At 42.8% G+C, this 14019-nt stretch overlaps 1 protein-coding gene across 1 annotated transcript in view; it reads right to left on the bottom strand.

Moving 5' to 3' along the window:
* Positions 1-267: 267 nt before the first annotated feature.
* The window catches only part of LOC129838587 (titin homolog), a 45723-nt gene continuing 31971 nt past the window's right edge, over positions 268-14019 (bottom strand). Inside the window, exon 2 of the transcript XR_008756870.1 lies at positions 268-452. The gene's annotated coding sequence lies outside the window, so the exon portion shown is untranslated. The remainder of the gene's footprint in view (positions 453-14019) is intronic.

Here is a 14019-nt window from a genome sequence, read left to right on the forward strand (position 1 = left end):
CAGTTAGTCAACATCACACAGGCACTTCCACTCAGCGCAGGATGAAAGATCTCTCTCTTTCTCTCTCCTCCTTCGCTCCCCCTCTCCCTGACAGAGACCTGATAGAGTGTCATTGATCTGCATTATTATGATAGGCTGACGGTGTCGATTTATCTCCGATGAGGCGAATTCCAAATGGAAGAGAAGAGATCTCATCGCTCTCTTTCATTAAGATAAACGAGGGCGGGCGGGTGTGGCGACGGAGGGGGGTGGCGGGGGGGGGGGAGGAGGAGAGGGGTAGCGTGTAATTCAGAACATGTTGGCTCTCTCCTCTGTACTCTCATCTCTTCGCTTTAGTCTTTAGTGTGCGCTCTAACGTGCGCGTGGGGGATTGACGGGTGCGCGTGGGTAGAATCCTAAAACAAAATGAACCCCGTGAAGGTCGTGGCAGCAGTCCTGTTCTCTGGTCGGTGCTGTAGAGAAGAGGAGATACGTAATGATAATACTGGAGAAAAATGAAGGCGGTCTGTAAAGGCTGAGAGTCGACAAACAAGGACTGGTGGATTAATACATGAGAGCCATTGGGTGCTTCATTCCCCCTCTATTGTATCATACTGTAGTATGGACCTCTCCCAACACACACACACCATCCCGTAAGACGTATTTTAACCATTCAAATGTATTATAGATTTCTTCTCCTAGCTCTTTGTTGAACACCATGAGAAATAGTTGCCATTGAAATCGGTGCAGATGAGTTCTCATTGAGTGAAGAGAGGGAATAGAGGGAGACGTGAGGCACCCAGGGGATGTCTGGAGATGGAAGGCGGGGGAGAGGGGCGGGAGGCGGGGGAGAAAGTTGAAAGGCGGGGGAGAGAGGCGGGAGGCGGGGGAGAGAGGTGGGAAGCAGGAGCGATAGGCGGGCGCGGCAGACTGACTGAACGGTGTTTTCTAACTGGTCGCAGCAGGAGGTGTCACGGCAACAATGAGATCAGGCGCTCTGTTTTAAAACCACTTGATTTCCATTGTTCTCCTCTTTTCCTCTCCTCCCTACCCCATTTCTAGTTCTGTGTTATCCCCTATTCACATCCTCTGTTCTCTCTCTCTCTCTCTATACAGTATATACTTTCTGTAACGGTCCTGACCTGTTTTATGTTGTTTTTGTATGTGTTTAGGTCAGGGCATGTGTTTTGGGTGGGCAGTCTATGTTATCTGTTTCTATGTTGATTTTGGTTGCCTGGTATGGCTCTTAATTAGAGGCAGGTGTTTTGCGTTCTCCTCTAATTAAGAGTCATATTTAGGTAGGGTGTTCTCACTGTTTGTTTGTGGGTGATTGTCTCCTGTGTCTGTGTCGATGTTACACCATACGGGATTGTTTCGGTTTGTTCGTGCGTTTTTGTAGTAAGTACTTGTTCGTTCGTTCTGCGTGTGTTATGTCAGTTCGTCGTACTAAGTCTGTCTACTTTCGTTTTGTTATTTTGTTAGTTTATTCAAGTATAGTTTGTTTCGTTTTGTCTTGTAAATAAAATTCATCATATATTCACAACCCGCTGCGCCTTGGCTTGATCACTACTCCTCCTCTTCTTATGAAGAGAGAGAGGAACGCCGTTACACTTTCTCTCTCGCTCTCTCTCTCAATTCAATTTAAATTCAATTCAATTCAATTAATGGGGCTTTATTGGCATGGGAAACATATGTTAACATTGCCTAAGCAAGTGAAGTAGATAATAAACAAAAGTGAAATAAACAATACAAATGAACAGTAAACATTACACTCACAGAAGTTTCAAAAGAATAAAGACATTACAAATGTCATATTATGTATATATGCAGTGTTGTAACAAATGGTGCAAATGGTTTAAGTACAAAAGGGAAAATAAATAAACATAAATATGGGTTGTATTTACAATAGTATTTGTTCTTCACTGGTTGCTCTTTTCTTGTGGCAACAGGTCACACATATTGCTGCTGTGATGGCACACTGTGGTATTTCACCCAATAGATGTGGGAGTTTATCAAAATCAGATTTGTTTTCGAATTCTTTGCGCAGCTGTGTAATCTGAGGGAAATATGTGTCTCTAATATGGTCATACATTTGGCAGGAGGTTAGGAAGTGCAGCTCAGTTTCCAACTCATTTTGTGGGCAGTGTGCACATAGCCTGTCTTCTCTTGAGAGCCAGGTTTGCCTACGGTGGCCTTTCTCTGTCTGTACATAGTCAAAGCTTTCCTTGAGTTTGGGTCAGTCACAGGGGTCAAGTATTCTGCCACTGTGTACTCTCTGTTTAGGGCCTGTTTTTTTGTAAATTCTTTCAAATGTGTCAAGTAATTATCTTTTTATTTTCTATGATTTGGTTGGGTCTAATTGTGTTGCTGTCCTGGGGCTCTGTGGGGTGTGTTTGTGTTTGTGAACAGAGCCCTAGGACCAGCTTGCTTAGGGGACTGTTCTCCAGATTCATCTCTCTGTAGGTGAGGGTTTTGTTGTGGAAGGTTTGGAATCGCTTCCTTTAAGGTGGTTGTAGTATTTAACGGGTCTTTTATGGATTAGGATAATTAGCGGGCCAGACTTTTGCATTCCAGCCACTCTGAGTTGCGTCTGCTGCCAACTCTGTGTAACGCAGTTTCTTACGCTCGTACGCCTCTTCAACAGAGTTTTCCCACGGGACTGTGAGCTCTATGATGTACACGGCCTTTTGTGAAGGGGACCAGAGAACCATGTCTGGCCTAAGGTTGGTAGAAGCAATCTCAGGTGGAAAAATGAGTTGCTGGCCACTATCGACAAGCATCTTCCAGTACCGGGCCATGCCTAGGTGTCCAGTTTCTGGCTCTGTAGGAGTATGCTTTGGCCTTTTCTGTCCCTCCCGGATGAATGTTGTTGTTTTGACGGGATTGCTTATTTTTGGAGGTAATGAATTGGTTGCACTCCTCTTGGTCTCAAGTGCTGCAGCCAGGCTCTTGAGGACCTGATTGTGCCTCCAGGTGTAGCAGCCTTGTGAGAGGCTGGTCTTGCAACCTGTCATTATATGCCTGAGAGTCACTGGAGCTTGGCAGAGGGGGCAGGTCGGGTACTCGCCATACCATTTATGTAGGTTTTTTGGTGATGGAAGCACATCATAAACAGCTCTTAGGATGAAGCTGATGTTGCTTGCCTCCATTTGCCAAAGCTCACTCCAGTTGATCTTTCTCCTCTCCAGGCCTTCCCACCGCGTCCATTGCCCTTGTTTAGCAAGAGAGACAGCCTTTGCAATTCTTGCAGTCTCCTCCTGTCTGCGCACCTCCTCGACCACCAGCTTCCTGCGTTCAGATGTTGTTGCCTTATGGAACGTTGGTTTGCTTGCTGCCAGGCCAAAGCCTCCTCTTCCATGCTGGATATTCCCCACAATGTCTTGGTGTCTCAAGGCTGATGTTGCTTGCTGCACAGCCTTGGATGATATCCATTTCCATCCAGTTTGTAGGGGAGGTGCAGCCTTGCTAATGGTCTGGTCTTTGGAGTCCTTCAATGTCATCTGACGTCTTACTTTAGAGCACTTGTACTCCTCCGTTAGACTTGTAAGTGGTAGTTCAAGGACCCCTTTGCCATAGAGGCCGATGTTACTCAGGCATCGTGGGACACCCAGCCATTTCTTCACGTATGAGGTAATGGTTCGCTCCATCTTCTCCACTGTTGTTATTGGGACCTCATAGACGGTGAGTGGCCACATTACCCGGGGGAGAAGTCCAAACTGTAGGCACCAAAGCTTGAGCTGCCCAGGCAATAGGGTCTTGTTGATGTTCTCAAGACCGTCGGCGATGTCCTGTCTTACTTGCTGCACTTGATCTTTATCCCGGAGGCTTTCGTTGTACCATCTACCCAGGCTCTTGACGGGTTGCTCAGACACAGTTTGTATCGGGTCATCTCCAATGCAGAACCTCACATCTTTAAGCTGTCCCTTGACTATGGAGATGCTTCAAGATTTGCTTGGCTTGATTTTCATCCGGGCCCACTTGATGTTATCCTGCAGTTTTGCAAGTAGCCGCATGGGGCATGCTGCAGTGGTGGTCAGTGTAGTCATGTCATCCATGTATGCTCGGATAGGTGGGAGACGGAGCCCTTCCTTAGTTCTCTCACCGCCGACCACCCATCTCGATGCCCTGATGATGACTTCCATGGCCATAGTGAAGGCCAGAGGTGAAATTGTACAGCCTGCCATTATGCCCACTTCCAAGCGCTGCCATGTTGTTGTGAAGTCAGGTGTTGTGAAACACAATTGCAGGTCTTGGAAATAGGCCTTTACCAGTGTAGTGATGGGTTCTGGTACGTGGAAAAAGTTGAAGGATTCCCAGAGGAGTTTATGGGGAACTGAGCCAAAGGCATTGGCCAGGTCGAGGAAGATGACATAGAGGTCTCTCTTGTCTTTCTTAGCTGTTTGGATCTGGTGCCAAATCATACTAGTATGTTCCAGGCAACCAGAGAAACCAGGAATGCCTGCTTTCTGTACAGATGTATCAATGTACTTGTTCCTTTCCAGGTAAGTGGACAGCCTCTGTGCTATTATACTGAAAAAGATCTTCCCTTCGACGTTGAGAAGGGAGATTGGTCGGAATTGACTGATGTCTGTCGCATCCTTCTCTTTCGGGATTAGCACACCACCAGCCCTTCGCCATGCCTTTGGTATTATTTCCTTCTGCCACACTATCCTCATGAGCCTCCAAAGAAAGCGTAGAACATCCGGGGCGTTCTTGTAGAGCTTGTATGGTACTCCATTAGGCCCAGGAGCCGAGGCCGCTCTTGCCCGTCAGGAACAACGTTCTCTACTTCCTTCCATTTTGGAGGGTCAGTGTCCAGATTGAATTCTGGTGGTTGAATAGGTGGGATGTCATGTGGGATGATTATCTGCTTATGCCTTTTCGTGTCCTGGTGGACCTTTTCCAGATGTTCTTCCAGTTCTGGCTTTGGAGTTTTTAGGATTCTGCACTTTTCCTTTGTGAAGAGGTCTTTAACAAACTTAAATGGGTTTTTATAGAACCGTGTTATTGAGTGTTCCTTCTTCCTGCGAAGTTTCCTTAAGTTTTCCGCTCTTCGCAAGGTTGCCAGCCGACATTTGATGTCTGCTTGGAGTAGCATGAGACCTTCTCTCTCTGCATCAGAGGCCTTCTTCCACTGCTTTCTCAGCTGCCTTCTCTCTCTGACAAGTATCTCGATCTCTTGCTGCCTCCTATATTTGGCTGGCGCGGGTGGTGTCTTGCCACTTCTTTCGTTTACTCCAAAGCGATATTCTCCGTAGTGGTAGATAATGTCTCCCATCCTTTCAAGCTTTTTCTCTGCTGTTCCTACCTGTTGTTCCAAGATTTTTGTCAGAGGTCTCTGTGGTTGGAGGTCTCTGTGGTTGGGTGAGTTCATCCACCGGCATTTCTGTGCTTGTGTTATCCTCCTCCGTTACAGGGGTGCTGATGCTCTGCGAACTTTGGTTTGCGTCCCGTCGCTGTGCTTCATTCGACTGATTTGACTGGCTGCTTCGTAAGAAGTACTGGTCAATGCGAGGTCCCTGTCTCTGCTCTACCAAGCACCTTTTCCTCCCTTGATGGATCCTTAACCCCCTTGCCGATGTTACTCTCTCCCAACCACAGCTGCACACCTGAAGTGTGTGTCCTGCTGCTGTTATGGTTGTCTCATGTGCTGTGTTCCTACTCATAGTCGTTTCCATTCCTGGGTCCGTAGCCGTGTGATCAGTCGTTGAGCCATCTTGCGCCCCAGCTCTCGCAAGCTCCAGGGGGGTATGTTCCTTTGTTGACTTTCAGTAGCACTTAGCGGGTGTCTCCAACATACTGAAGCAGCGTCGGAGACTGCCAACATGGGTAGCTAGCCCATTACAGCCCCATTGGGGTCTATTCTCTCCGGTCAGCTGTCTCTCCAAGCTGTAACACAGACTTTCCTATGTTGTCAGCTGTCCTTTCACAGCAGTCACTGGACAAGTCCAGATAATCAGAATCATAACACACGAGACGAGATGTTAAAACTGTCCATTGTGCCAATAGATGGTATGCACTCACATGAGATTTGCCTTGATGTTGACAGAGTGGCATGGGAGGTTTATTTCTTAGACTGGGTTAAGATGTCAATTTTGGGACACATCCTCAGTAGTGTGCCTTCGAATCAGTGGGTGTTTCGGCCTTTAATCACTAAACACCCTCATCAAAGGTGGCCAGCTAAAGGGTGATCAAGCCTTAGCTTGTGTCCCATGCCCAATTAAGATTTCCCTCGGGACTATGAGAGAGAGAGAGAGAGAGAGAGAGAGAGAGAGAGAGAGAGAGAGAGAGAGAGAGAGAGAGAGAGAGAGAGAGAGAGAGAGAGAGAGAGAGAGAGAGAGAGAGAGAGAGAGAGAGAGAGAGAGAGAGAGAGAGAGAGAGAGAGAGAGAGAGAGAGAGAGAGAGAGAGAGAGAGAGAGAGAGAGAGAGAGAGAGAGAGAGAGAGAGAGAGAGACAGAGACAGAGACAGAGACAGAGACAGAGACAGAGACAGAGACAGAGACAGAGAGAGAGAGACTTTAATACCGTGTTCTATCATTGTCATCTGCCTGGGTTTAGGGCCTGCTTTCTCTGCTCTCCTTTTTATTTGCAGAGCATTAGAATGCAGAGAACGGAGGAACGCAGGGGGTGTTCTAAACTCAAGTCGTTTGTCTAATCCCCCTTTCCTCTCCTCCTCTCCAATGGGATATTGTTCCTCTCAGATGTGTTTTGTTTGTTTGTCAAGCGCTGTCGCCTGCTCTCAAGAGCTCCTCACAGAGAGAGGAGAGTCTGGCTTTAAAAGAGGCAGCCATTTTGGCTCTAATGTAAATCCTGTGTCATGATTCTAGATAAACCTCCTTAGCTTATGGGCTCCTCTTCCTCTACTACGCTAAAACTACAGTTTATGTCAACATGATCAGAGATATAGGCTTTCTTTTGAGTGATGAGAGATACATTGAGGACAGACGGGTACAAATACATATGACTGGATGCTGACATGTAGGCTACAAGGACCCAGGTTGACACATCCGTAGCATGTCAAGCATGTCATGTTAGAACCAAGTAACATGCCATGATAAATGGATATAGCCTATATTTTGGGTGCGTTCCTAAATTCACTCTGGCTATCGACCGTAATTCCAGAGCACTCTTGTCTGAGTGTGCCAGCGCGCAGAGCAACTGATGAATTTACGAATGCTCAACACCCGTTGAACATCGCCGGTGTCCGTAAACGTCGGGGGAAAAAAGCGTAATTAAATTGTTGCCAGCAGCACAGTCACAGTCACCAACGCTCTGGATAATATGAAAATAGCCTAACCAGCTCTGCTAGGGCGAGTTAAATAGTCCTAGTGAGCTGTTCTCTCATTTGTGTCTGGTGCTCGCTTGGATCAACCTTACTCCTTGGCAAGAGCATCCAGTGTGCACTCTGAGCACTCTGAATTTATGAATGGACAATCAGACAACACTCTGAATTTATGAATGGACAATCAGACAACACTCTGAATTTATGAATGGACAATCAGACAACACTCTGAATTTATGAATGGACAATCAGACAACACTCTGAATTTACGAATGGACAATCAGACAACACTTTGAATTCACGAATGGACAATCAGACAACACTTTGAATTCACGAATGGACAATCAGACAACTCTCTGAATTTACTAATGGACAATCAGACAACACTTTGAATTCACGAATGGACAATCAGACAACGCTCTGAATTTACGAATGGACAATCAGACAAAACTTTGAATTCATGAATGGACAATCAGACAACACTTTGAATTCACGAATGGACAATAAGACAACGCTCTGAATTTACGAATGGACAATCAGACAACACTTGAATTCACGAATGGACAATCAGACAACGCTCTGAATTCACGAATGGACAATCAGACCACGCTCTGAATTCATGAATGGACAATCAGACAATGCTCTGAATTCACGAATGGACAATCAGACCACGCTCTGAATTCACGAATGGACAATCAGACCATGCTCTGAATTCACGAATGGACAATCAGACAATGATCTGAATTCACGAATGGACAATCAGACCACGCTCTGAATTCACGAATGGACAATCAGACAATGATCTGAATTCACGAATGGACAATCAGACAACACTTTGAATTAATGAATGGACAATCAGACAACGCTCTGAATTTACGAATGGACAATCAGACAATGATCTGAATTCACGAATGGACAATCAGACAACACTCTGAATTCACAATTGGACAATCAGACAACGCTCTGAATTTATGAATGGACAATCAGACAACACTTTGAATTCACGAATGGACAATCAGACAACACTCTGAATTTACAAATGGACAATCAGACAACACTTTGAATTCACGAACGGACAATCAGACAACGCTCTGAATTTATGAATGGACAATCAGACAACACTTTGAATTCACGAATGGACAATCAGACAACGCTCTGAATTTATGAATGGACAATCAGACAACACTTTGAATTCATGAATGGACAATTAGACAACACTCTGAATTCACGAATGGACAATCAGACTACACTTTGAATTCACGAATGGACAATCAGACAACACTCTGAATTTATGAATGGACAATCAGACAACACTCTGAATTTATGAATGGACAATCAGACAACACTCTGAATTTATGAATGGACAATCAGACAACACTCTGAATTTACGAATGGAAAATCAGACAACATTTTGAATTCACGAATGGACAATCAGACAACACTTTTAATTAACGAATGGACAATCAGACAACGCTCTGAATTTACAAATGGACAATCAGACAACACTTTGAAATCACGAATGGACAATCAGACAACGCTCTGAATTTACGAATGGACAATCAGACAAAACTTTGAATTCATGAATGGACAATCAGACAACACTTTGAATTCACGAATGGACAATCAGACAACCCTCTGAATTTACAAATGGACAATCAGACAACACTTTGAATTCACGAATGGACAATCAGACAACGCTCTGAATTCACGAATGGACAATCAGACTACGCTCTGAATTCACGAATGGACAATCAGACAACGCTCTGAATTCACGAATGGACAATCAGACAATGCTCTGAATTCACGAATGGACAATCAGACCATGCTCTGAATTCACGAATGGAAAATCAGACCATGGTCTGAATTCACGAATGGACAATCAGACAACACTTTGAATTCACGAATGGACAATCAGACAACACTTTGAATTTACGAATGGACAATCAGACAACGCTCTGAATTTACGAATGGACAATCAGACAAAACTTTGAATTCATGAATGGACAATCAGACAAAACTTTGAATTCACGAATGGACAATCAGACAACGCTCTGAATTTACGAATGGACAATCAGACAACACTTTGAATTCACGAATGGACAATCAGACAACGCTCTGAATTCATGAATGGACAATCAGACAATGCTCTGAATTCACGATTGGACAATCAGACCACGCTCTGAATTCACGAATGGACAATCAGACCATGCTCTGAATTCACGAATGGACAATCAGACAATGATCTGAATTCACGAATGGACAATCAGACCACGCTCTGAATTCACGAATGGACAATCAGACAATGATCTGAATTCACGAATGAACAATCAGACAACACTTTGAATTCATGAATGTTCAATCAGACAACGCTCTGAATTTACGAATGGACAATCAGACAATACTCTGAATTTATGAATGGACAATCAGACAACACTTTGAATTCACGAATGGACAATCAGACAACACTCTGAATTTATGAATGGACAATCAGACAACACTCTGAATTTATGAATGGTCAATCAGACAACACTCTGAATTTATGAATGGTCAATCAGACAACACTCTGAATTTATGAATGGAAAATCAGACAACACTTTGAATTCACGAATGGACAATCAGACAACACTTTGAATTCACGAATGGACAATCAGACAACGCTCTGAATTTACAAATGGACAATCAGACAACACTTTGAAATCACGAATGGACAATCAGACAACGCTCTGAATTTACGAATGGACAATCAGACAAAACTTTGAATTCATGAATGGACAATCAGACAACACTTTGAATTCACGAATGGACAATCAGACAACCCTCTGAATTTGCAAATGGACAATCAGACAACACTTTGAATTCACGAATGGACAATCAGTCAACGCTCTGAATTCACGAATGGACAATCAGACCACGCTCTGAATTCACGAATGGACAATCAGACAACGCTCTGAATTCATGAATGGACAATCAGACAATGCTCTGAATTCACGAATGGACAATCAGACCATGCTCTGAATTCACGAATGGAAAATCAGACCATGCTCTGAATTCACGAAAGGACAATCAGACAACACTTTGAATTCACAAATGGACAATCAGACAACACTTTGAATTTACGAATGGACAATCAGACAACGCTCTGAATTTACGAATGGACAATCAGACAAAACTTTGAATTCATGAATGGACAATCAGACAACACTTTGAATTCACGAATGGACAATTAGACAACGCTCTGAATTTACGAATGGACAATCAGACAACACTTTGAATTCACGAATGGACAATCAGACAACGCTCTGAATTCATGAATGGACAATCAGACAATGCTCTGAATTCACGAATGGACAATCAGACCACGCTCTGAATTCACGAATGGACAATCAGACCATGCTCTGAATTCACGAATGGACAATCAGACAACGCTCTGAATTCACGAATGGACAATCAGACCACGCTCTGAATTCACGAATGGACAATCAGACAATGATCTGAATTCACGAATGGACAATCAGACAACACTTTGAATTCATGAATGTTCAATCAGACAACGCTCTGAATTTACGAATGGACAATCAGACAATACTTTTGAATTCATGAATGGACAATCAGACAACACTCTGAATTCACAATTGGACAATCAGACAACGCTCTGAATTTATGAATGGTCAATCAGACAACACTTTGAATTCACGAATGGACAATCAGACAACACTCTGAATTTATGAATGGACAATCAGACAACACTTTGCATTCACAAATGGACAATCAGACAACGCTCTGAATTTATGAATGGACAATCAGACAACACTTCGAATTCATGAATGGACAATTAGACAACACTCTGAATTCACGAATGGACAATCAGACAACACTTTGAATTTACGAATGGACAATCAGACAACACTCTGAATTCACGAATGGACAATCAGACAACACTTTGAATTCATGAATGGACAATTAGACAACACTCTGAATTCACGAATGGACAATCAGACAACACTTTGAATTTACGAATGGACAATCAGACCACGCTCTGAATTTACGAATGGACAATCAGACAACACTCTGAATTTATGAATGGACAATCAGACAACACTCTGAATTCACGAATGGACAATCAGACAACGCTCTGAATTCACGAATGGACAATCAGACCACGCTCTGAATTCACGAATGGACAATCAGACAACGCTCTGAATTCATGAATGGACAATCAGACAATGCTCTGAATTCACGAATGGACAATCAGACCATCCTCTGAATTCACGAATGGAAAATCAGACCATGCTCTGAATTCACGGATGGACAATCAGACAACACTTTGAATTCACGAATGGACAATCAGACAACACTTTGAATTTACGAATGGACAATCAGACAACGCTCTGAATTTACGAATGGACAATCAGACAAAACTTTGAATTTATGAATGGTCAATCAGACAACACTTTGAATTCACGAATGGACAATCAGACAACACTCTGAATTTATGAATGGACAATCAGACAACACTTTGCATTCACAAATGGACAATCAGACAACGCTCTGAATTTATGAATGGACAATCAGACAACACTTCGAATTCATGAATGGACAATTAGACAACACTCTGAATTCACGAATGGACAATCAGACAACACTTTGAATTTACGAATGGACAATCAGACAACACTCTGAATTCACGAATGGACAATCAGACAACACTTTGAATTCATGAATGGACAATTAGACAACACTCTGAATTCACGAATGGACAATCAGACAACACTTTGAATTTACGAATGGACAATCAGACCACGCTCTGAATTTACGAATGGACAATCAGACCACGCTCTGAATTTATGAATGGACAATCAGACAACACTTTGAATTCATGAATGGACAATTAGACAACACTCTGAACTCACGAATGGACAATCAGACAACACTCTGAATTCACGAATGGACAATCAGACAACGCTCTGAATTCACAAATGGACAATCAGACAACGCTCTGAATTTATGAATGGACAATCAGACCACGCTCTGAAGTCACGAATGGACAATCAGACAACACTTTGAATTAATGAATGGACAATCGGACAACGCTCTGAATTTACGAATGGACAATCAGACAATGATCTGAATTGTGAATGGACAATCAGACAACGCTCTGAATTTACGAATGGACAATCAGACAATACTTTGAATTCATGAATGGACAATCAGACAACACTCTGAATTCACAATTGGACAATCACACAACGCTCTGAATTTATGAATGGACAATCAGACAACACTTTGAATTCACGAATGGACAATCAGACAACACTCTGAATTTATGAATGGACAATCAGACAACAATTTGAATTCACGAACGGACAATCAGACAACGCTCTGAATTTATGAATGGACAATCAGACAACACTTTGAATTCATGATTGGACAATTAGACAACACTCTGAATTCACGAATGGACAAACACACAACACTCTGAATTTATGAATGGACAATCAGACAACACTCTGAATTTATGAATGGACAATCAGACAACACTCTGAATTTACGAATGGACAATCAGACAACACTTTGAATTCACGAATGGACAATCAGACGACACTTTTAATTCACGAATGGACAATCAGACAACGCTCTGAATTTACAAATGGACAATCAGACAACACTTTGAATTCACGAATGGACAATCAGACAACGCTCTGAATTTACGAATGGACAATCAGACAAAACTTTGAATTCATGAATGGACAATCAGACAACACTTTGAATTCACGAATGGACAATCAGACAACGCTCTGAATTTACGAATGGACAATCAGACAACACTTTGAATTCACAAATGGACAATCAGACAATGCTCTGAATTCACGAATGGACAATCAGACCACGCTCTGAATTCACGAATGGACAATCAGACAACGCTCTGAATTCATGAATGGACAATCAGACAATGCTCTGCATTCACGAATGGACAATCAGACCATGCTCTGAATTCACGAATAGAAAATCAGACAACACTTTGAATTCACGAATGGACAATCAGACAACACTTTGAATTCACGAAAGGACAATCAGACAACACTTTGAATTTACGAATGGACAATCAGACAAAACTTTGAATTCATGAATGGACAATCAGACAACACTTTGAATTCACTAATGGACAATCAGACAACACTTTGAATTCACGAATGGACAATCAGACAACGCTCTGAATTTACGAATGGACAATCAGACAACACTTTGAATTCACGAATGGACAATCAGACCACGCTCTGAATTCACGAATGGACAATCAGACCACGCTCTGAATTCACGAATGGACAATCAGACAACGCTCTGAATTCATGAATGGACAATCAGACAATGCTCTGAATTCACGAATGGACAATCAGACCACGCTCTGAATTCACGAATGGACAATCAGACCATGCTCTGAATTCACGAATGGACAATCAGACAATGATCTGAATTCACGAATGGACAATCAGACCACGCTCTGAATTCACGAATGGACAATCAGACAATGATCTGAATTCACGAATGGACAATCAGACAACACTTTGAATTCATTAATGTACAATCAGACAATGCTCTGAATTTACGAATGGACAATCAGACAATACTTTTGAATTCATGAATGGACAATCAGACAACACTCTGAATTCACAATTGGACAATCAGACAACGCTCTGAATTTATGAATGGACAATCAGACAACACTTTGAATTCACGAATTGACAATCAGACAACACTCT

This window comes from Salvelinus fontinalis, chromosome 39, assembly GCF_029448725.1.
Source record: "Salvelinus fontinalis isolate EN_2023a chromosome 39, ASM2944872v1, whole genome shotgun sequence".
NCBI lineage: Eukaryota > Metazoa > Chordata > Actinopteri > Salmoniformes > Salmonidae > Salvelinus > Salvelinus fontinalis.